This window comes from Suncus etruscus, chromosome 13 (genome assembly GCF_024139225.1).
Source record: "Suncus etruscus isolate mSunEtr1 chromosome 13, mSunEtr1.pri.cur, whole genome shotgun sequence".
Taxonomy (NCBI): domain Eukaryota; kingdom Metazoa; phylum Chordata; class Mammalia; order Eulipotyphla; family Soricidae; genus Suncus; species Suncus etruscus.
Genome location: NC_064860.1, coordinates 68,671,733 through 68,696,856, shown reverse-complemented (window position 1 = coordinate 68,696,856; position 25,124 = coordinate 68,671,733). Strand labels below are relative to the sequence as shown.

The 25,124-nt window shown below is 33.9% G+C and overlaps 1 protein-coding gene and 1 non-coding gene across 2 annotated transcripts in view; one reads left to right on the top strand and one right to left on the bottom strand.

The window, feature by feature from the left end:
* The window catches only part of GBE1 (1,4-alpha-glucan branching enzyme 1), a 320,203-nt gene that overhangs the window by 131,516 nt on the left and 163,563 nt on the right, over nucleotides 1-25,124 (top strand). The gene's annotated exons all lie outside the window — the stretch shown is intronic.
* LOC126026337 (small nucleolar RNA SNORA51) lies at nucleotides 7,741-7,873 on the bottom strand. The gene has a single exon (XR_007501630.1). It is a non-coding gene; the product is annotated as a small nucleolar RNA SNORA51 (small nucleolar RNA).

Genomic DNA, 25,124 nt, shown 5'->3' with positions numbered 1-25,124 from the left:
TACCATTGAGATGTATTCTTGGTCCAGCAAGTAGGACCTATGCTTATAGAAAAATAGAGGGTAAATTTGGAAGTCTAATTAGCTTTTATTGCCATAGTCATTTAAAGGACACATTTTTTAATTTTGTTTTGTTTTGGTAATTGCAGTGCCACACTGATGGTACTTAGGAATTATTACCAATGGTGCTTTATAGTCACCACTAACTGCTGGGACGCTGAGAATTTAATCTGGGCTTCATATAAGTAATGCATATTTTACCATTAGCCACATTTATGACCAATAAAGATTTTTTTTTAAATTTAAGTTTAGTTTTTATTTTTGAATAACACCTAGCAATGCTCAAGAGAAGCTACTATCAACTCTATCCTCTGGGATTGGAACCACTGGTGCTGCAGAATCATGTGGTGCTAATATCAAACACAAGCCTGCCATAGGCAAAGCATGTGCTAAACCCATTGCGATCCTTCTGGTCCAAATTGGAAGTTTTAAGGAAATAGGGGAACTAACCATTTACTAGAAACTTTTGAGTTTTTTACTTTTCATTCAACTGTAAATAATAAACCCTTATTTGTCTTTATGTCATAGAAATATATAAAACCCGACAGGTTTATTTATTATAATAAGTTTACTATTTTTTAAAGAGAAAACAAAGGTACATCAATGATATTACTAATACCACACAGTCAAGAATATAGCTAATATTTTTAATAATGTGTCATGAGGGTTGGAGCTATAGTATAAGTAGGACATTTGTCTCGCATATGGCTGACTTGCATTCTATTCCCAGCATCTAATACAGTCTCCCAAGCATCCCCTAGAATACTTTCTGAATGCAGAGCCAGGAACATTGCCAGTTGTGGCCCAAACTCCTCTAAAGAGTCATTATATTGTATACTATAGATCATTGTAAACTGTAACATTGAACAGATAAAATGAATGTAAAAATTTAAAGTAATCTAGAATTAATTGGGTACATTTATCTAAGCTTTAAAATGTTGCTACTTTTTAAAGGTTATTCAAGTTTTTATAAAATGACATTCTTGTATTTAATGCTATTTTTAGTATGATAACAATTCAGCAAAATGTTAGAAAAATATTTTAATGACAACACTGAGTTTATATATAGCTACATAGGGGTGTGAAAGTATACTTAACAGTATCTAAAACTGACAGCAACCAGACCTTAACCTGGTTTACTTGAATCAGAAAATTGGGCATGAAAGTAACCATTATTTCTAGCAGCCCTGGGGGTGAGGGAAGAGGATACGGGAGATAGAACAAAAACGGAGGTGTAGGGAGGACAATTTGGTGATGGGAATACCCCCCAGATCTTATGTAAATATTTAACTAAAATATTATTGTCAACAACATGTAAACCACTATGATCAAAATAAAAATTATATTTAAAAAAAATGAACACCCCCTTCATCTGTTTGGTACCTCTTGATTTTTCAGGGAGACAAAATAATAAACAGGTAGTCTTCCAAAAAAAAATTCATTGGACAGTGAGATGGGTATACAATTCTGGGACCAATATTCTGTTTTTGTTTTTGTTTTTTGTTTTTCGGCCACACCCATTTGATGCTCAGGGGTTAGTCCTGGCTAAGCGCTCAGAAATTGCCCCTGGCTTGGGGGCACCATATGGGACACTAGGGGATCGAACCATGGTCCTTCCTTGGCTAGTGCTTGCAAGGCAGACATCTTACCTCTAGCGCCACCTCGCGGCCCCGATATTTTTAATTAAGGTCCTTCTTCCCAAACTAAATCAACTCAGACCTTAACTTTTTTTTGTACTGATATAAACAGTTTTGTTAAGCATTTAAACATTCACTCTTTTTCCATGAGAGATTCTGTATGAACATCAGATAGATGGAAAGAGTATAAGTAGTCATTTATTTGCAAAGTCATAATAATTAGTGAACAGAATATCTGATATTTTAAGCAATATGATAAAGATTTTTTGAAGTTAGTAAGTGGGGTGAATGCCAAGATGCCAAGTTGCTGGGTCATCTGGAATTAAATTCTTAGTTTTATAATAAATATCCATACATACTATTTTCCAAAAAAATTCGCCCAGTAGACATTCACACCAGTAGAGGATGGAGGTTCCATTTTTCTTACATTCAAATAACAGGTATTTTTTTAAAATATGTGCTGATGTCACTGGTATTAGATGACATCTTGTTCTAATATGTATTTCCCTGATTAAAAAAAGCAAAACATATTATACATCTTATACTTATTGGCCATCAGCATGCCATTGTTGAGGAAACTTCTGCTCATTTTTACTCCTTACTTGGAGGAGGGGGCACATCTTGCTGTGTTCAGTGCTTACTCTTGACTCTTTGCTCAGAGATCACTCCTGATGGGGGTTGGACTTCCCATATGTGATGCAATGGATTAAACCAGTGATGGCTGTGCTTAGAGTAAGTACTCCACTCTTTTTCAGCCCCTCTATCCATTTTTTTCTCATGGGTTTATTATATATACATATATATATATATATATATTTCTTGGATTTTAACCTTTCTATATTAGGGTTGAGCAGATATATTTCTCCAGTATTTGCCATGGCTGATCATCATTTCTTTTTAGAGCAGAAGCTTGTTTTTTATATTCCAATATTTTAAAATCTTTGCTCTCTTTTCTTTTGGCAAATGGCATTGCATCATTAAAGTTGCCTCTGGATTCAGTGCAATAAAATATTTTGTCTATATTTTCCTCGATATTCTCTATAAATTTATAAATGAATATGGGACATTTAATTTATTTCAAATAGACTTTTATATAGATGTGAGATTGAAGTCTTAGTTTTTTTTTTATTTTTTTACATGTCTGACCAGTTCTTTCAACATCATGGTAAAAGAGGCTTTTCTTACTCTGCTTCATAGACTTTGTTTTAGTGTTGATGATTGGCTGTTTATATATAGCTGAACTAGTCTCTGTGGGACTGTCAATTACTTTTTCTAAAGATACATGTTAATCTGTGTTCATTATGGCACCATTTGCCATAGTCAAAATATGGAAACAATTCAGGTTTCTAAGAACAGATGATTGGTGAATGAGATGGTGTTACCCATACAAAAAGGACTACTATTTGACTTACAAGTAGATATAATCATGCAGTTTGCCTCTATGTGGCTAGATCTGGTAAATATCATCTTGAGTGACATTAGTCAGGAGAAGAACAATTACAGAACCTCTTCTATATGTGGTATGTAAAGAAGCAAAATAAATGGCTAACAAATAGAGATACCAGTACCTGAAAATAAACTTTTATTGACATCTAGCATTACGTTCTTGAAATAACTATTAAAACAGCTTGAAATTCTGAGCTTGGGGGCCAAAGTTATAGTATAGTGTGTAGGGCAGTCACTCTGCACCCACAATAACCTGCACTCCATCCCTAGCATCCAATACATTTCCTTAAGCTTTCCAGGAGCGATTTCTCAACAGAGTCAGCAGGCATCTCTGAGCTCTAATGGATATGGCCCAAAAATGTAAAAAAAAATAATTCTGAGTTGGACACACAAAATAATGGGTAAGGAGCTTGCTTTGCATGCCACTGATCTGAGATCAATTCCTAGTATCCCATGTGGTCTTCTGAGCCTACCAGGAGTGATCCCTGAGTGATAAGTGGTTACTGAATTGAAAACACAGCAGTATTCTGTGGTGACCGAATAGGATGAGAGGAGGACCCTGAAATAATGGTGAAGGGAGGTGCACACTCTGGTAGAAGATGGGGTGTTGTCAAGTTGCATGCATAAAACTTATCATGAGCAGTGTTGTTAACTAGAGAAAAATTAAATTTAAGTGAATTAAATTTATTTAAACTAAATTAAAACTTAAATTTTTAAATTGAGGAAGTTGATTAAATTTTTACATCAACCTTGAATATGTTGGATCTTGTTGAAATAAGCCTTATGTTCTCCAAATATATTTTACCTAAAATATATTTTGGATTAAAGTTTCAAAATATTAAAGATGATAAAAGGGCCTTAATATGTTTCAGTTACATTAGGTAGATAATTTTGCTGTTGATTGGGCATCGATTCTGTTGTCATAGACTTTGGGTTTAAAACGTCTTTAAGTCTGGTCATTTTTTATTTTGACTCAGTGTTCATCCAACAGTTTAGTCTTGGTACCATCCATTCACACACCCTACACATCCCCACCCCATTTATGAGGCAGAACAAGATTATTCAAGTTATGTGGTTCTGTTTGAAAAAAAAAAGTGGAAAAAATAACTGGGAGGAGACCATCTAGAGGTTATAAATAGCAATTCAAAAGAAGAAAGGGAGAAAAGAAATAATATAATGAAACAAAACAAACAAAAAACTCTAAAACAAAACAAATAATCAAAAAACAAGCAGAAAAACCAAAATCAGTAACTACAGAAAACACATCAACAAAGAAATAACAATCAAATAATAACCATGAGAACAACAACAACAAATAAAAAGAGGAAGGAGGACTGGTCTGGTAAGGGTTTGTGCTTCTTTTTTGTTTATTTATTTTTGGCATAGGTACAGTAAATATTGAGAAAATTAGAAAGGGAATTCTTTTGGCCTAAAAGATATAGAATTTCTCTGTCCTTGAAGCATACTGTCGTGGGAACAACTACAGGCTCAATACACATTCATTTTCACACCCCCAAGGTCTTTTTTATGGTGCCATGAAACTTTCTGCTCAGTTGTGAATGATAAAATCAGGTCTCTGTAGCTAGAGATCTTGGTATTTTCACAGGCCATAGGAAGAAGCCTAGGATAGTTTCATTCTTTACAGTTCTAGAAATTCTGTTCCATCAATGTTGTAGTAATCAGTCTTCAGTAATTAATGGCCTTAGTTTTTGCACAGATTGTAGGATGAAGCCTAGGATAGAGTCTTTCATTATGGTTCCAGAAGTTCTGCTCAGCCCCATTGGTCAAAGTCAGACCTCTGGAATTAGAGACCATGGTTTTTGTATATTCTAGGCCAAAACCTAGGCTAGGGTCTTTCTTATTGGTCCCAAGATAGGTTCTGCCCAGTCATGTTTGTCAGTCAGTCTTCTATAGATAGAGATCTTGGTTTTTGCACAGATCAAAGGATGATGTGTCTTCTGATTTAATCTTAGGTGATGAGATAAGACAACCTGCTCTTAGATCAAGATGTTGTCATTCCATAGTTGTCAGGATGTCATATTGAAACTGATGAAAGTTGGTGCCAAATCAGTATTAGGAATTTCCCAGGGGGAGTTTCGTTTCTGGTACTGTCACAGGGAACTACGTCGGTTCTATGTCTGGGATCTAGGGTTTGGGATTGGAAGGTCGAGTTGGGTCCACATGACACATTTTCAGGGTGGGAGGTGCTCCTGTATTATAAAATGTAAGAGTTCTTATCCATAGTAGATAAGAGCTTGTTTCTATACATAAAATTTCTCCCCTTTTTTAATATGCCTTTGCAAAAAGGAATGGTGCCCTATTATATTATTGGTTCTTGCTGAAATGTAAGTTTCACAAATAATTCAATTTGATTTTTATTTTCTTATTTTCCATGTTCATAATAAATATGAAACAGTATTTTTCTCTGAAAGTACAGATTTTATTATAAATTTTTTAACACAACTGCCTGAACAAATTATCTGTTTTTAGGATAAGTAAAGTAACAACAGTCAGTGCTTTACTGTGTGTCATTGCATATCTAATCTTACATTATATGACATTACCCATGTGTACTCAGCCTATAGCTTTGATTTACAGTAGTACCTATGTCACCTATATGTTGTAGTATAAATGACTCCATGTATCTTTTGTCTTTATTTTTGTTTCTGTTTTTGGGCCATACCTGGTGACACTCAGGGGTTACTCCTGGCTATGCACTCAGAAATCACTCCTGGCTTGGAGGACCTTATGGGTGGGATGTGGGAGGACTGAACCGCAATCAGCACTAGGTTAGCATGTGCACAGCAAACGCCTTAATGCCTGTGCCACCTCTCCAGCCTCATCCATGATTTTTTGTGCATTGCAATAAGGTAATTATGCAAGTGTATATAGATCTCAGCCTGACTGCCTGTGGACACAATGCATTTCATAAACCTTCTAAGAGAGTGATTACTATCATAGCACTCTTTTGTCAGTTTCTCCTAACCAGTAGGTAACAGTATTTATGTCACAGAACTGGTCAGAGGGTAAAAACAGTCCTTGATAATTAAATGTTTCAGCTCATCTCTTTTCCATGCATATGTTCAGAAGCCATTTGCATTGTGCTATAGTTTTTCTTTGCAAACTCTGTGAGAGCAGGCCAATCATCTTATAACTATGTGCACTAAGGCAGTAAGTAATAATTGTTTATAAATCAGCATTGTCTTCCTTCCAAAAGCATGATAAATGACTTGAAATTCACTAGTATATTTATTGAAGTACTCCAACAATAATTTGAAATTCATGAATGTTTATAGAAACAGTAGCACAAAGTGTATAAAACCCTAGCACTAATTCATCCTTATAAATTTTATGTTTTTGACATCTGATTTTCTTATTTAAAAATTTATATTTTAAGAATCTTGGAGCCATAGATAAATTTCCTGTATCACTTTTAAAAGAAAACTCAATTGTTCTCAAGGAGACTATGAGAGGAAAATGAAAGTACCACAATGACAGTGGATCCTTAATGAAGAAAGGAAATATTGGAAATGAGAATAGCTAGTTGTTTTGAGACTAATCAAACACAAGGACTGGAGATGAATAATCAATAAGATCTAATCAATGTGAAAAGACCTATCATAGAAAATATATTAAACTGTGAGCACTGAGATGAATTCTGCCACTGTTTTCATATTGCAGAATATTTACTTCCATCCAGAAACCAAGTGAGCCTTTCATATTTCAGAGAAGATAATTCCCATAGTTTTTTCAGTGACTTTCAATAAGACAGCAGATTAAATTTGGCATTTCCTGCTTATAATCCTGAAGTCTGTCAAATATATATTGATTTACTACTTGGTACAGTTCTATTGTGATTTATGTAAATGTTGAAACACAAGACACTGAAATTCACCTATTATTATGAGCTAATTTAATTTATCATAATTTACAGATGATATAGAGATAAAACAAAGTTCTTAGTCTAATGGTTAATGACAATGTATTCCAGTAGAGATACCTTTGCTACAAGTGTTATCCTTGCAATGTTTCAGCCTATTTATATAGTAGTTAACATATATATATATATCATACACTATCAACTTAGATAATTGCATTACTAACACTAGCTGCTTTGCATTTAATGTTTACTCATTTTTATTAGAGGTCTTTAGTTAATTTTACTTGATATTTGATAATTTAGACTAAATTTTTAAAGTAATTTTTATTTAAAAATAGAACTTTTATGATTTAGACGTATTCAACTATTTTGTTTTCCTGGGCCTATGTACATTAAAAGAAACATTTTTCCAATTGAGGATTAATGATGAAATCACTGTATTTAATATTTTAGATCTGCTTTTAAATAGTCTGTATGCTCTGGGCCAGGGATGAGATACCATAAACTTCTGCATAAAAGTACAATTAATTTATACATATATAAAATATAACAGATTTTTATTTGGATTAATTTTCACATAAAATAAAAATACAAAAATGATTGCATTAATTATATGTATAGGTTAAAATGTACAAATAAAATAAATTTGATTAGATCCAATTATATGATTGATATTTATTGTGAGAAAACCAGCTCATGTTTTTCTTTTTTTTTTTTTTTTTTTGTCCCCCAATTCACAATACATACCCGGCAAGGGGCCTGTGTTGAGGTGTATATGGGGTGCCTTTACTGTACCTCCTCTTTCTATACAGCCAGTGTAAAGAACACAGCCTGTGGTAAGAATTGGGAGGCCTTATTTTATCTTTTATTTATTTTTTTTTTCTTCAGGGCAAACTAAAGTTGTTTTTTTTTTTTTTTAAGTAAGAATTCATTTAAAGGACAAAATTGATTAACCTAATAAGGTAAACTAATATAACATAATATAGTGACATAACATAACATATAATATAATTAATATAATAATAATACATGTAAGTCAAAGAAAGTTTCTGATTAAAAACACAATTTTTTTTTCCATAATGGCTTACATATCTTTCACTGTAGTATTTTGGGTACATATTCACATTAAATCAGGGGAATACCCATCACCTAATATGTCCTCTTCTCAATCAAAAATCAAATATACTGAAAATAGGCAGAGTCCTGTCTAGAGGCTTCCAACCTCAGTTTGAGAGAGGATGTGAAAAAAGTAATTAAAATACCACAACAATACACACACACACACACAAAAAAAATATCGAATTAAATAACCGATAAGCACCACAACAATAAAGACAGGCACCACACAATAATCTCGGTTCTAAAATCAAATCATACTCAAGTGCAAAAAAGAAAGAGAAAGACAAAACAAAATAAAATAAAATAATATTGGAGACATCAACCGTAATCTCCACACCAAAATAAAGACGTCAAAAAAATAGATCATTTATTCTCCTCTTGCTGCTTTCGTGGTATGTGGAAGACTTCTACTTTATCTTGGATGGTAAAATCAGACCTGTTTCTAGAGATCTTGGTGGCTGTGCAGATCAGGGAATGGAGTTTATGGAGTCTTTCTTTGTGGTTCTAGCAGTTATGCTTCTTCAATGTCCTTTTTTTGTTTTTTATGTATTCTAGGTGTTTCAGAATAGTGCTACCATTCTGTGTTTTTCTTTTGTCTTCTGACTTACTTCGTTTAACATAACATGATCTAGGTCCATCCACGTTGCTGCAAAGTCTGTGATTGTGTCATTTCTAACTGCCATGTAATATTCCATTGTATATATGTACCACATCTTAATGATCCATTCATCTGTTGTTGGACATCGAGGTTGGTTCCAAGATTTGGCTATTATACTGAGTGCTGCAATAAATAGTGGGGTGCATATGTATTTTGGAATGAATGTCCTTCCATCTTGGGGATATATGCCTAGGAGAGCAATTGCTGGGTCAAATGGCAGCTCAATTCTGAGTTCTTTGAGCACTCTCCAGACTTTTCTCCATAGATGTTGGACCAAGGGGCATTCCCACCAGCAATGAATGAGAGTTCCTTTCATACCACATCCTCTCCAACAAAGGTTGTTCCCATTATTTTTGATGTGAGCCAACCTCACTGGTGTGAGGTGGTATCTCATTGTTGTCTTGATTTGGATCTCCCTGATGATGAGTGAAGGTGAGCATGTTTTCATGTGTTTGTTGGCCATCCTTCTCTCTTCCTCAGAGAAATGTCTATTCATTTCGTCTCCCCATTTTTTTATGGCTTCGTTTGGTTTTGAAGGACTCAGGTTTCTGAGCGCTTTGTATGTTCTAGATATCAGCCCTTTATCTGATATATCAAGTGAAAAGATTTTTTTCCCATTCTGTTAGCTGTCTTCTTGCATTAAGTAGGGTTTCTTTTGCCATGCAGAAGCTTTTTAGTTTGATATAGTCCCATTTGTTTATAGTTGATGCTAACGTTTTTGCCATTGGTGCTCCATTCTCAAAGACCCTTTTAATATAAAGGTCTTCGAGTGTTCTGCCTATTTTATTCTCGATAAACTTTATAGATTCAGGTCTGATTTCCAGATCTTTGATCCATTTTGAGTTGACTTTTGTATAAGGAGTGAGATATGGGTCGATTTTCACTTTCGTGCATATGAGTTTCCAGTTGTACCAACACCATTTGTTGAATAGGCTTTCTTTGTTCCATTTCATATTCTTGCCTCTTTTATCAAATATTAGTTGGCTGTATATCTGGGGGTTTATGTCTGGGAATTCTGTTCTAATCCACTGGTCTGAGGTCCTGTCTCTGTTCCAGTACCATGCTGTTTTTATTACTATGGCTTTATAGTATAGTTTCAAGTTAGGTAAGGAGATACCTCCCAACTTCTCATTTTTCAGAATGTGTTTAGCTATCCTGGGTCTTCTATGGTTCCAAATGAATTTTATAATTGATTGTTCTATTTCTTTAAAGAATTGTGTCTGGATTTGGATAGGGATTGCATTAAATCTATATAGCAATTTGGGTAAAATAGTCATTTTGACTATGTTAATTCTACCTATCCATGAGGATGGGATGTTCTTCCATTTCTTTAGATCATCTTCAATTTCTTTCTGAAGTGTTTTGAAGTTTCCCTGGTATAGATCTTTCACTTCTCTTGTAAGGTTGATTCCTAGGTATTTGATATTTTTTGATACTATCTTAAATGGAATTGTATTTTTAATCTCTCTCTCCTCAACTTCATTGTTTGTATATAAAAACGCTACTGTCTTTTGTGTATTGACTTTGTATCCAGCCACTTTACTGTATTGGTTGATTGTTTCTAGTAGTTTTTCTGTGGATTCTTTAGGGTTTTTGATGTATATCATCATATCATCAGCAAATAGAGCTAGCTTGTGCTCCTCTTTCCCTACTTGAATTCCTTTGATTCCCTTCTCTTGTCAGATTGCTATTGCTAGGACTTCTAAGGTTATATTGAATAAGAGTGGAGAGAGTGGACAGCCTTGCCTAGTTCCTGACCTTAGTGGGAATGCTTCTAGTTTCTCGCTATTAAGTATAATGTTGGCTGTAGGCTTTTCATAAATAGCTGTAACTATCTTAAGGAAGGTGCCTTCTAACCCTATTTTGCTGAGTGTCTTTAACATGAACGGATGTTGGATTTTGTCAAACGCCTTCTCTGCATCGATTGATATGATCATGTGGTTTTTGTCCTTCATGTTGTTGATGTGGTGTATAATGTTGATTGATTTGCGTATGTTGAACCAACCTTGCATTCCTGGGATGAATCCCACTTGATCATGATGTATGATCTTTTTAATGAGGTGTTGGATTCATGTTTTTAATGTTTTTAATTCATGTTGGATTCATGTTTTTAACTATAAACCATCATTACCTACTAGAAGAGTTATGATTTGGAGGAAATGTTTCAGGTTATTTTGTTGATCAAATATATATTTCTCATACATGTTTGGTCCTGACTCAGAGCTCCTTCAAACCTTGGCATTCTCTACTGTTGAATGTGATAAAAATTTATAGCTAAATTAGCATTAGTTATAGTACTAATTATTATCTTGAAGTATGTGAAGTGAGATGAATTTTGGTCTGTTCATTGTTTCTGTCCACACTTGTTTTTGCTCAGAGAGTTCTGGCTCTGCACTCAGGGATCATTCCTGGTAGGATTTGGTTAAAAATCTGGGGTGCCAGGAATTGAACCTGGGGTGACCTTTTGTAAGGCAAATAAGCACCTTACCCACTGTACTATCACTGCAGCCCAGACATATCTTTCAGAAGTAACAGAAGATTGGGGCTGAAGTGATAGCACAGTGGTAGGGCATTTACCTTGCGTGTTGCTAACCTGGAACAGACCCAGCTTCAATCCCCATCATCTTATATGGTCCCCCGAGCCTGCTAGGAGTGATTTCTGAGTGCAGAGCCAGGAGTAACCTCTGAGCACAGCCAAGTGCACCCCTCCCCCTCAAAATGAAGATTTTCTAGAGAACCTATTTTGTGATTAGATAGCTGGAACCATTAATTTTACTTCCAGAGCTCCAGCTCCAGGAAGGGATTAGATCTAGAGATTGCACCCAGTCTACAGTCATGAGTGACTTAATGAATCTTCCTTAGTTATGAAGCTTCCATAAAATAGGAAGGATTAAAAAAGTTTGCCTTTTATTATTGTCACCTTAGAGATGATTGTCTTTGTTTGATAGTCTCATTTTACTTAGGAACAATGTATTAAGAGAAGTTTTATCTTCATCAGGACCATGTACCTTTCCGTGATAATTCAGGGCTGAGCCCACAAAACACAGGTCTTGATTTTCACAAAATATATTATCTATACTTGCAAAATGAATGATAGTATTAGCAGCTTAATAATGTCTTTAATGATAGCATATTTTCCTGAGTTTATTGCTCATCTCCCTTAGATACATTTTTTTTCTTTGATGAGTTTAAATTGTTTGAGCATTGTAGTTTAAATGAATTGTTTTCAAATTCAGTATAACTGAGTTACTATTTTAGGCACTTCATTTCAGTACTACTTGCTCTGGTTTAATCCTTGCTTCACAGTCTTGGGAGGTGTAGCTAGTATAATTCTTTCTAGTTTCAGTTTATTAAAGTAGATGTAGATTAGATTAATTCTCTTGTCCATTGTCCTAATTGACTAAAACAATAATCAAGCCAAACGTTATTACCTCACACTCTATCCTCTCTGCAATATACTGATTTCATTTAAATTTAGGAGATCTGTAATGATCAGTTTACTGAGTCCTACTTGAAATGTGTAGGATATTGGTGATTTGGCCACATGCTGTTTGAGAGAAACAGACTATGTAAATGTAGCTAAAATAGCAAAGAATGTAGATAACATAAATATGGTAAATAGCATCCTGAATAGATAGATGTTCTGTTTTCAGCTGATTTTGCCTATTTGTATTTTTGATTTAAATGCATATGTATAAATGCTTATATTTATAGGTTTTATATATTTAGGTTATCTATACATATATATATATATATATATATATATATATATATATATGGAAAATTTATATTCTTTGTGCTATATGCTTTCCAAAGAATGGCATTTTTATCAGGAAGAATTATAATATATCAAATCTAGAATTTGGTATAGAACTTGATGTTTCTTTTATTGGTCCCAGTGCTATCTTGAAAAATATTTTGGGTTTTGTTTATTTTGGGGAGCCTCCCACATAGAATTCAGGACCCAGGTATTGATCCCTATGATACTGAAATTCAGATAGCCAGGTGGGATAAAACTAGAGATTGAGGAAGTGGAGTTTCATATCTGCGATTTATTTTGTGGTTTCATATAACCCTAGGCCACCCTGGTGGTGTTCGAGGGCTTCTGGGGAGGCATTATGGATACCAGGGCTAGAATTCTAGTATCAGTGCATTGAAAACCTGTAAAGAATGGCCAAACTGTCTTTGTGCTGCTTTTTATTCAAATATGTCTTTCCTTTTAGTTTTTTTTTATTTATTGACTTGTATAGTTTTTTCTTATTATAGAGACTAGATTATATTCTTTCTAAATAATTAAAAGTACTTTTTAAAAAGATATGTTATTTTATAAAGTACAATTTTTATAAAGTAATCTTACCATACATTTAGAGTATAGCATCTGATATTAATACATTTACAATTCACTTCAAGAAATGGGTTGCATTCTTTCTGTTACTCTGCTGGATAGTACTTAATTTTCAAATAATAAGCAAACCCATCAATTTAGTAACTATAAAATCTGTGGGTTTTTTCATACCCAAATCCTGTTATATTTCTGACATATTTTTCTAACATGATTTGATGCAAAGTTTGGAAAGTTCTGTAAGAGAATTGAAGCCACTTCGATTTTATTATTGTGGATCATGATATTTTTCATAGATTTAACTGTGCTCTTTAGGCAATTAAAATCATAAGGCAAAAGTAAACACATAATTTAAAGATTTTTTGTTCAAATTATTTCATTTCAGTAACTCAATAAATTGTGTTTGAATAATCACTTATGTATCAAACCCAGACATTTGTGGTAATGGAGCTATATCTCCCTCTTTTGGAAAGTCAAGGCATGGCATTGATTGATATGAAATTGTTTATAGTTTCTCAGTTCACCTATTTTCTTAGCTGGGTGATGTGAAACAGAGATATGGAAGCAGTTATTTTCTAGAAATGCTTTCCTTTGGAAGTTTATAGTGTCAAACAAGAAACCATTATACACAAATTTATGTATATGTTTGCTTTGGCTTGAGAACCATAGGTCAGTCTTTTAGAAATCTTGATTTCACAAAACTTCATTTTATCTAAAGGGATTCAGTTTTCTTTTTGTGTATTGATAGATCTTATTCATCATTTTGGATTAAAATTAGAATTTAGAGGCTGGAGAGATAGCATGGAGGTAGGCTGTTTGCCTTGTATGCAGAAGGATGGTGTTTTGAATCCCGGCATTCCATATGGTCCCCTGTGCCTGCCAGGAACAATTTCTGAGCAGAGAGCCAGGAGTAACTCCTGAGTGCTGCTGATTGTGACTCAAAAACAAACAAACAAAAAAAAACAAAAACAAAAAATTAGAATTTAAAACAAGAAATGTGGAAAGATCAGAGAAAAATAGCTCTTTGCCTAATTTCAAGAACTAGACCTTCCTGGCCTCTTGGTATATTGTCTTCTTTTTAGTGATTTGTGGATATTATTTATCTGGCAGTATCTAGGCCAGATCAGCAACTGACCTGTTGCTGTTTATATAGTCTTTCTCTTTAACTTGCTGTGTTTATATATGTGAGCTCATTAATTGTAGGGTACCAATTATTTTTTAGATTTTTCCCATTCATTTCTCTGAAGGTACTGGCATATTACTAAATTATTTAACATTGTTAGGGAAAAGCAAATAAAAATAAAATAATTTTTCTCAGGGCAGGAATTATAGTACAGCAGGTAGGGAGCTTGATTGCATTAAGCCAGCCCTGGATCACTCTCTGGTTACTCATATGTTCCCTCAAGCCACATCAGGATCTAGGAATAAGCCCTGACTATTTCTGGGTACGATCACACATTAAAAAAAGATCATACATGTTATATTTACCCACTATTATCTTTCTGATACCATATCTACAGGGTGAACCTTCTGTGCAAGGATTCTAGTGGCAAAAAAGTATACAAATACAATTTTAAGATTTTTATCTAGCCAGAAAGTGGTCTGACTGAGAGATAGTATATATTATAACTCTGGCATGAAATTTTTGAATGAACTCATTCTTACATGAAAATTACAAATGGAATTCATAACAACATAATACTAGATCAAGATTTTCCCTGCATTTGGCTTTCAAAGTGGCAATGATGTGTCTGGGAATATGGCTCTAGGGGTAGAGCAGATGCCTCGTTTGTCAGATTTTATCTTCAGCATCACAAGGTGTGACTTCCATGGCCCCTGAGAACTGACCAGATGTGGTTACAAGTAATAACAAAGACTAGTGGCCATGATTAATGCTCCATTGAAAAATTATTTGTGGTATATGAATGATGAAAGTGCATAAAATAATGTACTGGAACTATAGGTTAAGATCAGAAAGGCAATTCACCATATCATTTTATTAATAAATTCCTAAAATTGGAAGGGCAGTTGACAGGTAAGTGATAGGAGGGTATAAATCTGATTACCAAAGCCTCAAATGGATAATGCAGAGGCAATATTGACAACCATGTTTGAATTAAGATTATGTTTATGAAGTAATTGAGAATATTTAACTGATAGAATGAGTTATTGGTATTCAGATGCTACTCATGAGCTAGTTGGTATAGAGCCACAGAATTTACCATTTGTGCTATGTAAAAGTTATTGCCTCTTACTATAAGGTTTATTTGGATTATGTACAAGAATTTTATGAATAAATAATAGCTTTTTGCTGACTGGTAGGTACTTTTTTCATGACATTAATTTTATTTTACATGTTCAAAGGGGTCATGAGTAAAAAATATAATTAAAAAGGCCTGGCTTAGACTACAATGAATTAAAGGACCTGTAATATTTTATGAATAGGAAATAAGTGATTATTAAAGAGACCAAGATAAAATTTAATTGCAAAATATTGTTACAACATTTTTAGAAATCATTTTATGCAATTCTGGTATGAGCTTTCTTTCCTCTGTAATAATACTGGTTTGCATCATAAATCTTTCCCTACATTATTAGAATCCTGATCCATATTCTGCTACCCCCCTCCCTTTTCTCACTTTTGGATCTAACCTTTTATCTTCTGAGGCTTGATAAGGAACAAAGAATGAAGGCAAAATCATGAAATAGATTAGAAATAGGGTCTTTTTTTGTTTGGTTGGTTTTGGTTTTTGGGCTACATTCAGTGATGCGCAGGGATTAGTTCTGGCTCTGCACTCAGAAATCACTCCTAGAATGCTCTGTGGATCATATGGATTACTTACTGGGAATTGAACCTGGATCAGCAATGTACAGGGCAATGGCTTACCCACTGTGCTTTTGGTCTGGACTCAGGGCCATTATTTAAAAATATATGTTCATCAGGAGTCAGAGTGATTGTGTAGCTGGTAGGAATATTGTCTTGCATGCAGCCACACTGGGTCGATTGTTGGCACCCCATGTGGTCTTCCAAGCATCACCAGGAGTAGTGCCTGAATGCAGAGCTAGAAGTAATCCTTCTAGCTGGGTGTACTCTGCCTAAGTATATTAAGTAATTCTCATTGAAAAATCCATCCTCCCTTCCATCCTTCCTCTCATCCTCGTTCCCAGCTTTGCTCCCATCCTCTCTCCCTCCCTCCTTCTCATCCTTCCTCCAGTCCTCCTTCTTTCCTATCCTCCCTCTTGTTCTTTCTCGCTCCCTCCTAACCTGCCTCCCATCCTCTCTTCCTTCCATTCTTTTCCTCCCTCCTAACATCCCTCCCATTCTCTTTTTTCCCTTCTCCCCTTCTCTCTCCCCTCTCCTCACCCCTCCCTTCCTCCTCCCCCCCTCCTCCCCTCCTCTCTCCTCTCCTCCTCCCCTCCCCTTTTCTTTCCATTTTTATTGGAAATTAGAGGAGAAAGGAGAAAGAACACTTCCTGTGGGAACACACTTAGCATAAGACTAAATCTCCTGCTTACTCTCTCTCTAATTGAGGAGAAAATGTTTATTTATAAACATCTCAGTTCAGCATAAATAAATTGGTTTCAACAAATTGTAACTCCCATTAGATCTATAAGGGAATGTTTGACAGACTTTAGTAAGATAGTTATATTTAAATACTCTTTCTTTTTGTATTTTGGATTCCTATACAGGTGAATCACAGGCATCTCAAAAATTTGATTTTTTCTAATTTCTCAATTGTTACTTTACATAAATATTAATTCCAAAATTATTATTATTTTTGTGTTTTGTTTTTTTCGGCCACACCCGTTTGATGCTCAGGGGTTACTCCTGGCTAAGTGCTCAGAAATTGCCCCTGGCTTGGTTGACCATATGGGATGCCAGGGGATCGAACCGCGGTCCTTCCTTGGCTAGCCCTTGCAAGGCAGACACCTTACCTCTAGCGCCACCTCACCGGCCCCAATTCCAAAATTATTTAAGTATTTTAGTCAGCCATATTTTTTCGGGTATTAAGAAATATCTTGCACTTAAGATTTTTCTCTCAATGTGAGCATTTACATTTTATTTGTAAACTTTAGAACCTGAATGTGATCTCATTTTTCTTGAGAAATATGTTTTTAAATACAAATATTTATTCTGTTTCCACTAAATTGTGAAATCTTTATTGTTATAACTACATTTTTATTTAGTATTGACAAATAGTATTTGTATAATACTAATATGCTATAATATTAATACTATGTCAGAAAAAAGAAGAATGCTGCATTCCTTGACTGTTTGGGTAGATATTATTTGGGGTTATGTTTTGTGAGTGTATTTACATTTTGACCAGCTATGCCTTCAAATTATACTGCATAAAGGAGCCCTTATAAGATATAACCTTTTTCTCTTGGTAAAGTACATATATACAAACTTTTTATGATTTAAATATTTACATTTAAGCTGAAACCTTTTATTGAGTAGCACAGTTAAATGTATGCTAAATGTCAGCATTAATGTTAAACACTGTTGTTTTTATTGATTTTTAATTTTTCTTTTAATTTTATCTTTAAGTCTGGTTTTCCCAGCATACCAATATGGCATCTTCCTATGCCAATAACCTTTAATTTCTGCAATTGACTCAGTATGCTTCTGATTGAAAAAAAGTCTCAGAAACAGATATATGCATGTTTATTTAGTCTTGTTTTAAAGAGTCAGACTTAGTCACTGCATCTCAACATATGAATATTCTCTGAACCTCATGTAGAGGCAAGTGAAGCATTTCTGGTTATTGCTATATTGATTTCATTGTCAAAGTTTTTCTGTTTCTACAGTAACCACTCACAATTAGATATCAAAGCACAGGTTTACTGTCTTTTGCCTTGCTCTTTGTTTAATAATTTTATTTTGCCTTTTTATTTTGTGGTTTTTGGGTCACACCCAGCAGTCCTCAGGGGATACTCCTGGCTCCATGCTGAGAAATCGCTCCTGGCAGGCACGGGGGACCATATGGGACACTGGGATCCAAACTGATGATCTTCTGCATGAAAGGCAAACACCTTACTTCCATGCTATCTCTTCAGCCCCTGCTCTTTGTTTAATAATTTTAGAACACTTGAACTAAGATATTTGAAAGTAAACAGTTCCCTTGTGAACAATCTGTGTGCTTGCCACTGCTTCCCATTATCACTGTTTCTACCTGCAATGTTTGAGTCCATGATCAAAAACTACAATTTCTGTTTTTGGTCTTCTTTTTGACCTCTAAGAATCTTGTTAAAGTTTTGACAAAAAGTTATTCTATATTATATCTTGATTATATCTCTATTGTAGTTGCTATCTATTCCATATCATACCTATGTTTTGTCACTTTCTCATTACTTAATGGGTGTATATATCATTGCCCTACTAAAATTCATTTTTATTTGTAGCTGTCAATAATGCATGTTTTCTATAATAGAAAAGAGAAGAAAGAGGGTAAAAGATTATTTTGTAACCTTTATTATCACACTATTTTATAAAAGTTTTCTTATGCTAGAGCTTGTTATTGGTAACTTTTTATTTAATAGTAGTTAATCATATTACTGGACACATCAGTCATTCACAAGCATTAAATAAATAAATGTATATTTTCCCTAAAGTTTTTATAATTTTAGAATTACATATTTTGTATCTAGTCTTTGAATTTTTAGGTGTCTTCTATATGTGCAATCATTTCTTTTTTATTCCCACACTTTTTGCTTTTTTTTATAATGCAATAACACTTAAAGTGATTGCTTAAGAATGAATCTCTTTTCTTCAAATGATTCAATTTTTCACCGTATAGACTTTAGTCATTATAGTTAATAAATGCAATATTTTAAAGAGGAATTTAACCCATATTATGGTATACCTCTTCATACTTACAGTTTTGAAATGGTTGTTAGATTTCTTTATTGGCATTATACCAGATTATAACTCTGTTTACTTAATAGAATTCTAGCCTTCACTGCACATGGATGAATCTCTTTGAAGCACTTCTTTTCAGTAATGAAAGCTCACTGATTTTTTCCCCCTTTCATGGCTTTTTTCTTTTATTACTATATTGATCTTTCAATATCTTAGAAGTTTAAATCCTATATTTTTATATCATGTGTAATTCATTTGTTTTCTAGCCTAAGACACCTAATCAATCTTTACCCGATTACAACATTTCGGCATTGTTCCTATTCTTTTCACTTAGGAGCAGTTATTCTCACTTGCTCAGGGATATCGTTTTCAATGTCTGTTTCCTAAATCTCACTTAATCCCTTTGGATTTTGTCTTTTTGTAGTGACCTCACTTTATAAGGTTTTTGTTCAGGTAATGTACTTGAAATGAAGCAAACATGTTATCAGTTCTACTTAGTTGTTTCTTTATTTCTTCAAAGATTTGCCTCAGTGAAAAGACAAGGCAGAAAAAAATATTAAAGTTGTAATTCTTCTTAACGAGACTAGACAAATGGAGAACAAGAATGGAAACCGTCGGGAGGTTGGGAGTAATACTCCTTTCTATAAGTATGGGTTGATCTCCTTCTGAATCATTCTAAATAAAGACTGGCTTTTACAAGAAGTGACTACTGACCTTCATTTAATTCTTTTTGATAATCTTCTTCACCCCCATGTTTATTATAGAAACCAATGTTTCTCTCCTTGTAGTTCCACAGATGCTCTTAAAACAGAAGCTGTGTAGCTGTGTTATACCCTAAAAATGGCCTTCTTTTTTCATATTTATGCCAAAGTTTTATATAGTTTGATCACTCAATTTGTCATACTGGGAATTTGTATTCCATAGCTAATATGCTTAATATCTTAAGGGCTTTAAATAAATTGACCACCTTGTTAGTGACACCTCTTAACTCTTTCTATTCAAGTTATCTTTATTAGATTTAACCTTGAAATGATATCTTATTTATTATTAGAGAAAAATGATCTTGAATTTTGATAGCATGTTTTAAAATAAAAAGGACCATATAGCAGTAAAATAAGATGCCACTAAACATTCTTCAGTAGGCTTTTTTTTTAAAGTTCTAGTGATTTATTTTTCCCAGTTAAACTAGTAACAATTATATCAGTGTTTTAAAATTGTTTGTATAATACCTGGTATGGTATAACAGAAGAACTTAGTGGGCTTGTTTTAATAATTTCATCAGTATTCCCTTTCTTCAGTCTTGAATTATTATCTATGTAAAGCACATCACAAAAACGTTGAAGTTTTTTAATGACGCTTTTACTTGCAAGACATTCCTAAGATTTTTGATTACCTAAAATTATCAAAACTATGATTTAAAGGATACTGATCTTAAATAAAATATGTATAAGCATTAGTACATAGGAAAATTAAAATTAAAAATTAAAAATACAATTATAAAATATAAGATTTATATTTATTTGGTATGAATAATGGTCTCAATCCCTATATAATGGAAATTTGACCTATCCGCTGTCTATAACTATACATATTTGAAGTTTTTATTTACATTTGAGAGTTGACCCATTTATATGTACAGGCATTAATGCTATTATAAAGTATCCTTAATGATTTTATATTTTTCTGGTTTTCTCTTCTCATTTATTAAAATATAAATTACAATTTTATAAGGAAATAATTTAAGTATTTAAGTATTTATGGTAGACTTTTTTATTTATTTTGTTTTTTTGGGTCATATCTGGCAGTGCTCAGGGGTTACTCCTGGCTCTATGCTCAGAAATTGACCCTGGCAGGCACAGGGGCCATATGAGATGCCGGGATTTGAACCACCGACCTTCTGCATGGAGGGCAAACGCCTTACCTCCATGGTATCTCTCCAGCCTCATATGGTAGATTTATTAAGAAAAGTTAGAATCACAAAGAACATGAACAATCAGTGTTGAAGAGGATGTGAGGAGAAAGAAACTCTTATTCATGGCTGGTGGTAATGCTGTCTAGTCCAGCATTTCTACAAAACAATTTGGAGATTCCTCAAAAAACTGGAACTTTGAGCTCCGATATGATCAAATTTTACCACTCCTTGGAATATATCCTAGGAACACAAAAACACAATAAAAAATGTCGTTGGAACACCTATGTTCATTGTAGTTCTATTTACAGTAGCCAGAATGTGAAAACAATCCAGATACCCAACAACAGATGAGTGGCTAAAGAAGCTGTGGTCTATTTCTACAATGGAATACTATGCAGCTATCAGGAAAAATGAAGTTATGAAGTTTTCCTAACCATGAATGGACTTGGAAATTATTATGCTGAGTGAAATGAGTCTTAGGGAGAGAGACACAGAATAGTCTCACTCATCTGTGAGATTTAAGAAATATAAAAGATAGTATGGTAATAATAATACCCAGAGATAATAGAGATGAGATTTGATATCACTAGCTTATGATATAATGCTTACCACAAAGAATGGTGAATGAAGTTAGAGAAATAACTACAATAACAGCTTTTATGATTATGGTAGTGAGTGAGAGAAAGAGAATGCGTGTATCTAAGAATGGCAGCAGGTGCGAGATGGGCATTGGTAGTGGGAAGGTTGCACTGGTGAAGGAGGAAAGTTCTTTAATATGGCTAAAACCCAACTACAAACATTTTTGTAATCATGGTGCTTAAATAAATATATTAATACAAAAAGTTAGAACCCATTCTTTAATAACATTATTATTTTGCCAACACATTATTTGAGTAGCAATACTTGTCTCTTAAAAAAATCAAATATATAGAAAATATTTTGATTAAGTTATAACCTGTGTTTGGGTCATAAAGGTAGTTCTTTTTTTTTCCACCCACAACCAGAAGTACTCAGGGCTTAATCTAACCATATGGGGCCCAGGGATTTATTAGGGCCAGCAGTTTCCAAGGCAAATTATCTTACCTTTTGTACTTAGTGTCCTAGATAGTTCTTTCTGTTTAAGATCTGAAAAAATCATCTTATGACAGTAAACTAGATATACATGAATTAAATGCATACTTTTGGAGGTTTTTCTATGAATTATGAAACCCACCAAAGTTTGACCTAAGGGATATTTCTTTCCTTTGGAATTGTTAAGAGATTTAAGACACTGAAAAGTTTGTTGTAACATTTTATTTACTTTGGGCAAGTAGGGTGTTCATAAAGTAGAAAATGTGTTATTTAAAGTTCTTAAGATAGCTTTTATGCAGAGCCTTGAGGTTAGATCATTGTTAGATTGCCTGCCTTAGAGTCATAAATTTCATTCCAGCAAGTTTGTAAGCTTGAATATGATTCTCTAGGATCTGCTTTTTTGTGACCCTGACCCTGGTGCCTTAACATATTGTGCAGTCTTCAGCAAAGTACAATCCGGTGGATTTGATGAGAACAATTTAAAACTTTGTGTGGTGCAGAAGTAGCACAGAGGTTAAGACACCAGCTGTGCATGTGCACATGCAATATCTGGCATCACAAATGATCTCCCTGAGCAGCACTAGCAGTGTGCATCCTCCTTGCACAGAGCCAGGGGAAAGCACTTAGTAACACTGACTCTGACCCAAACATCCTTTTACCCAACAAAATGTTTATGACTGCTGTCAAACACTACAACTTCCAAATGTGGGAATACCATAAAAAAGTGTGAAATCCCAGATCCTCACCACCATATCAGTAACAGCAATGAGAAGAGATGAGGGGAGATTGAAAACTTGTCTCTGCGTAGTTTAACTTAAGTTGAGTGAATTCCATTCTATTTTAAAGAATTACTTCCTTTTCTTTTTTTTTTTTTTTTGTTTTTTTTGTTTTTTTTTTTGGGGGGGGGCCACACCCGGTAACGCTCAGGGGTTACTCCTGGCTATGTGCTCAGAAGTTGCTCCTGGCTTGGGGGACCATATGGGACACCGGGGGATCGAACCTCGGTCCGTCCAAGGCTAGCGCAGGCAAGGCAGGCACCTTACCTTTAGCGCCACCGCCCGACCCCTACTTCCTTTTCTTGATGGCTTTATCCATTTCATCCTTTTGGTGTGAAGGTTTGGTATTGTTTAGGCATAATCATTTGTTCCTAAGTTTTTTGGCCATAAATTAAGTTGCAGAATTACTGACTTCAAAGGTTGTTTTTTTTTTTTTTTTTTTTTTTTTTTTTTTTTTTTATATCCCCACCCCTGAGTTCATAGTGTTGACAAACCTCCCCTACTAGCTGCTATAAGGGAGACATCCCTTCTTGGCTATTCTCAGCTTATATTGACAGTTGACATTCCCAGACTAGTGATGGCATCATTCTAATCTGCTTCCTTTGTGGAATTGTTTGATCCTCTTATATGTATAGCCCTCTTGGAATGTTCTATGTTTTTTCTCCTCTATATAATCTGGATATTTCCATCTAAAATGCTTTTAGTCACAGATATTAAAACACCCTTTTATTTGCCCTATAAAATGTCACTAACAAATTAAGAAGATATAGATCTTTACATTTTTAAAGATATGGATTCTTTACACTATCTTTTTTTTTTCCTTTGGTTTTTGGTTTTTGGCCACACCTGGTGACAATCAGGGTATAGTCCTGGATATGCACTAAGAAATTGCCCCCTGGCTTGGGGAACCATATGGGATACAGGGGGATTGAACCACAGTCTGTCCTAGGTTAGCCATGTACAAGGAAAATGTCCTACTGTTGCACCACTGCTCCAGTCCCTCTTTACGCTTTTTAAGATGCTCATAATTATTTTATATGGCCTACATCCTTTAAACATTAATCATTATAGTTCAGGAATTTATAATCTTAAAGATTGTGGTACTGATATTCAAAATAATCTACACATTCATACGCACACCCACCAAACTGCTATTGGCCCTCCATTACTCTGAGTCTCTTCTAGTCTAGGACCCCATCTCTCCTTACTATTTGATCATTGCTCTGTATTCCTGTGCCAAGGGTTTGTCATTGTTTAGTACTCTCTTCTCTTTTTTAACTCTTTATAGGCAAAGATATTCTTTTCTTAAGTGCCTTATTAAACCTGAAAATTGGTCTATATAATTCATCTCATATCAAAATTTTCAATGATGTTTTCTAGTAATTTGTTTTTATTATACTCTATCCTAAAATTAATTAATATTTGTGTATTAAATTGACATTTTATAACTTAAAGGGAACTATTGTAAAAGGAAACTATTTCAAAAACTATTTTAAAATTTGGAAATTCTAACACATAAGTATAAAATGTTTGTTCATCATACCCTAATATTATATCTATACCATTGCTATTATACATTTTGTGTAACATAATTTGTACATTGCATGCTTACATTTGTATATTTAATTTGGCATTTCAAATGATTATCAGGAGGCTCAAAGGCTCATGCTGGTGATTCTTAGCTAGCTAGGTCATTGGTTCAATGTGAGGGCATGGGGATATGCTGCTGCTCAAGACTTGCAGTGCCAGGGAATTCCAGGTCTCCTTGGTCAAAGTCACACCTGATAATTCTGGTGATCTCATGGCCTTCACTGAGTGATTTTCAGGGACCATGTAATGCCAGGGATTTAGCTGAGATCATCTTTATACAAGAAAATTTTCTTGTCATGTAGATCTTTTAAAGAATAGATAATTACAGTGTTATATTATAAATTTGAGGTGATTTAAGAAAGAGATAATATATTTCATAAATTTTAATGCATTTGATAATTTACTTTAACTTGTACCCATCAGATATTTATGATTGTTATTTTATTCACCATCTTTACATCCACACTCATACTTTCAATCATTTTTAAAATTAATATTTCTTCATATAATATAATGGTATTGGAAAGTACAAAATGTTAAATTATTCATATTATTTTCACCCTTCATTTTTTGTCTTCCATACTTTCATTTATGAAGCTTACAGTTGAATTCAAACATCTTTTCCAGAAAACAATAACACTTATAGTAAACTGAACATTTTTATTGTAAAATAAATTATTTCACAATAAAATTATTGCCACCTTAATGTTATCAGTAATGTTTCTCAGGAATTTTCTGTTTTATAGGAAAAACATTCCTTAATAAGAATAATT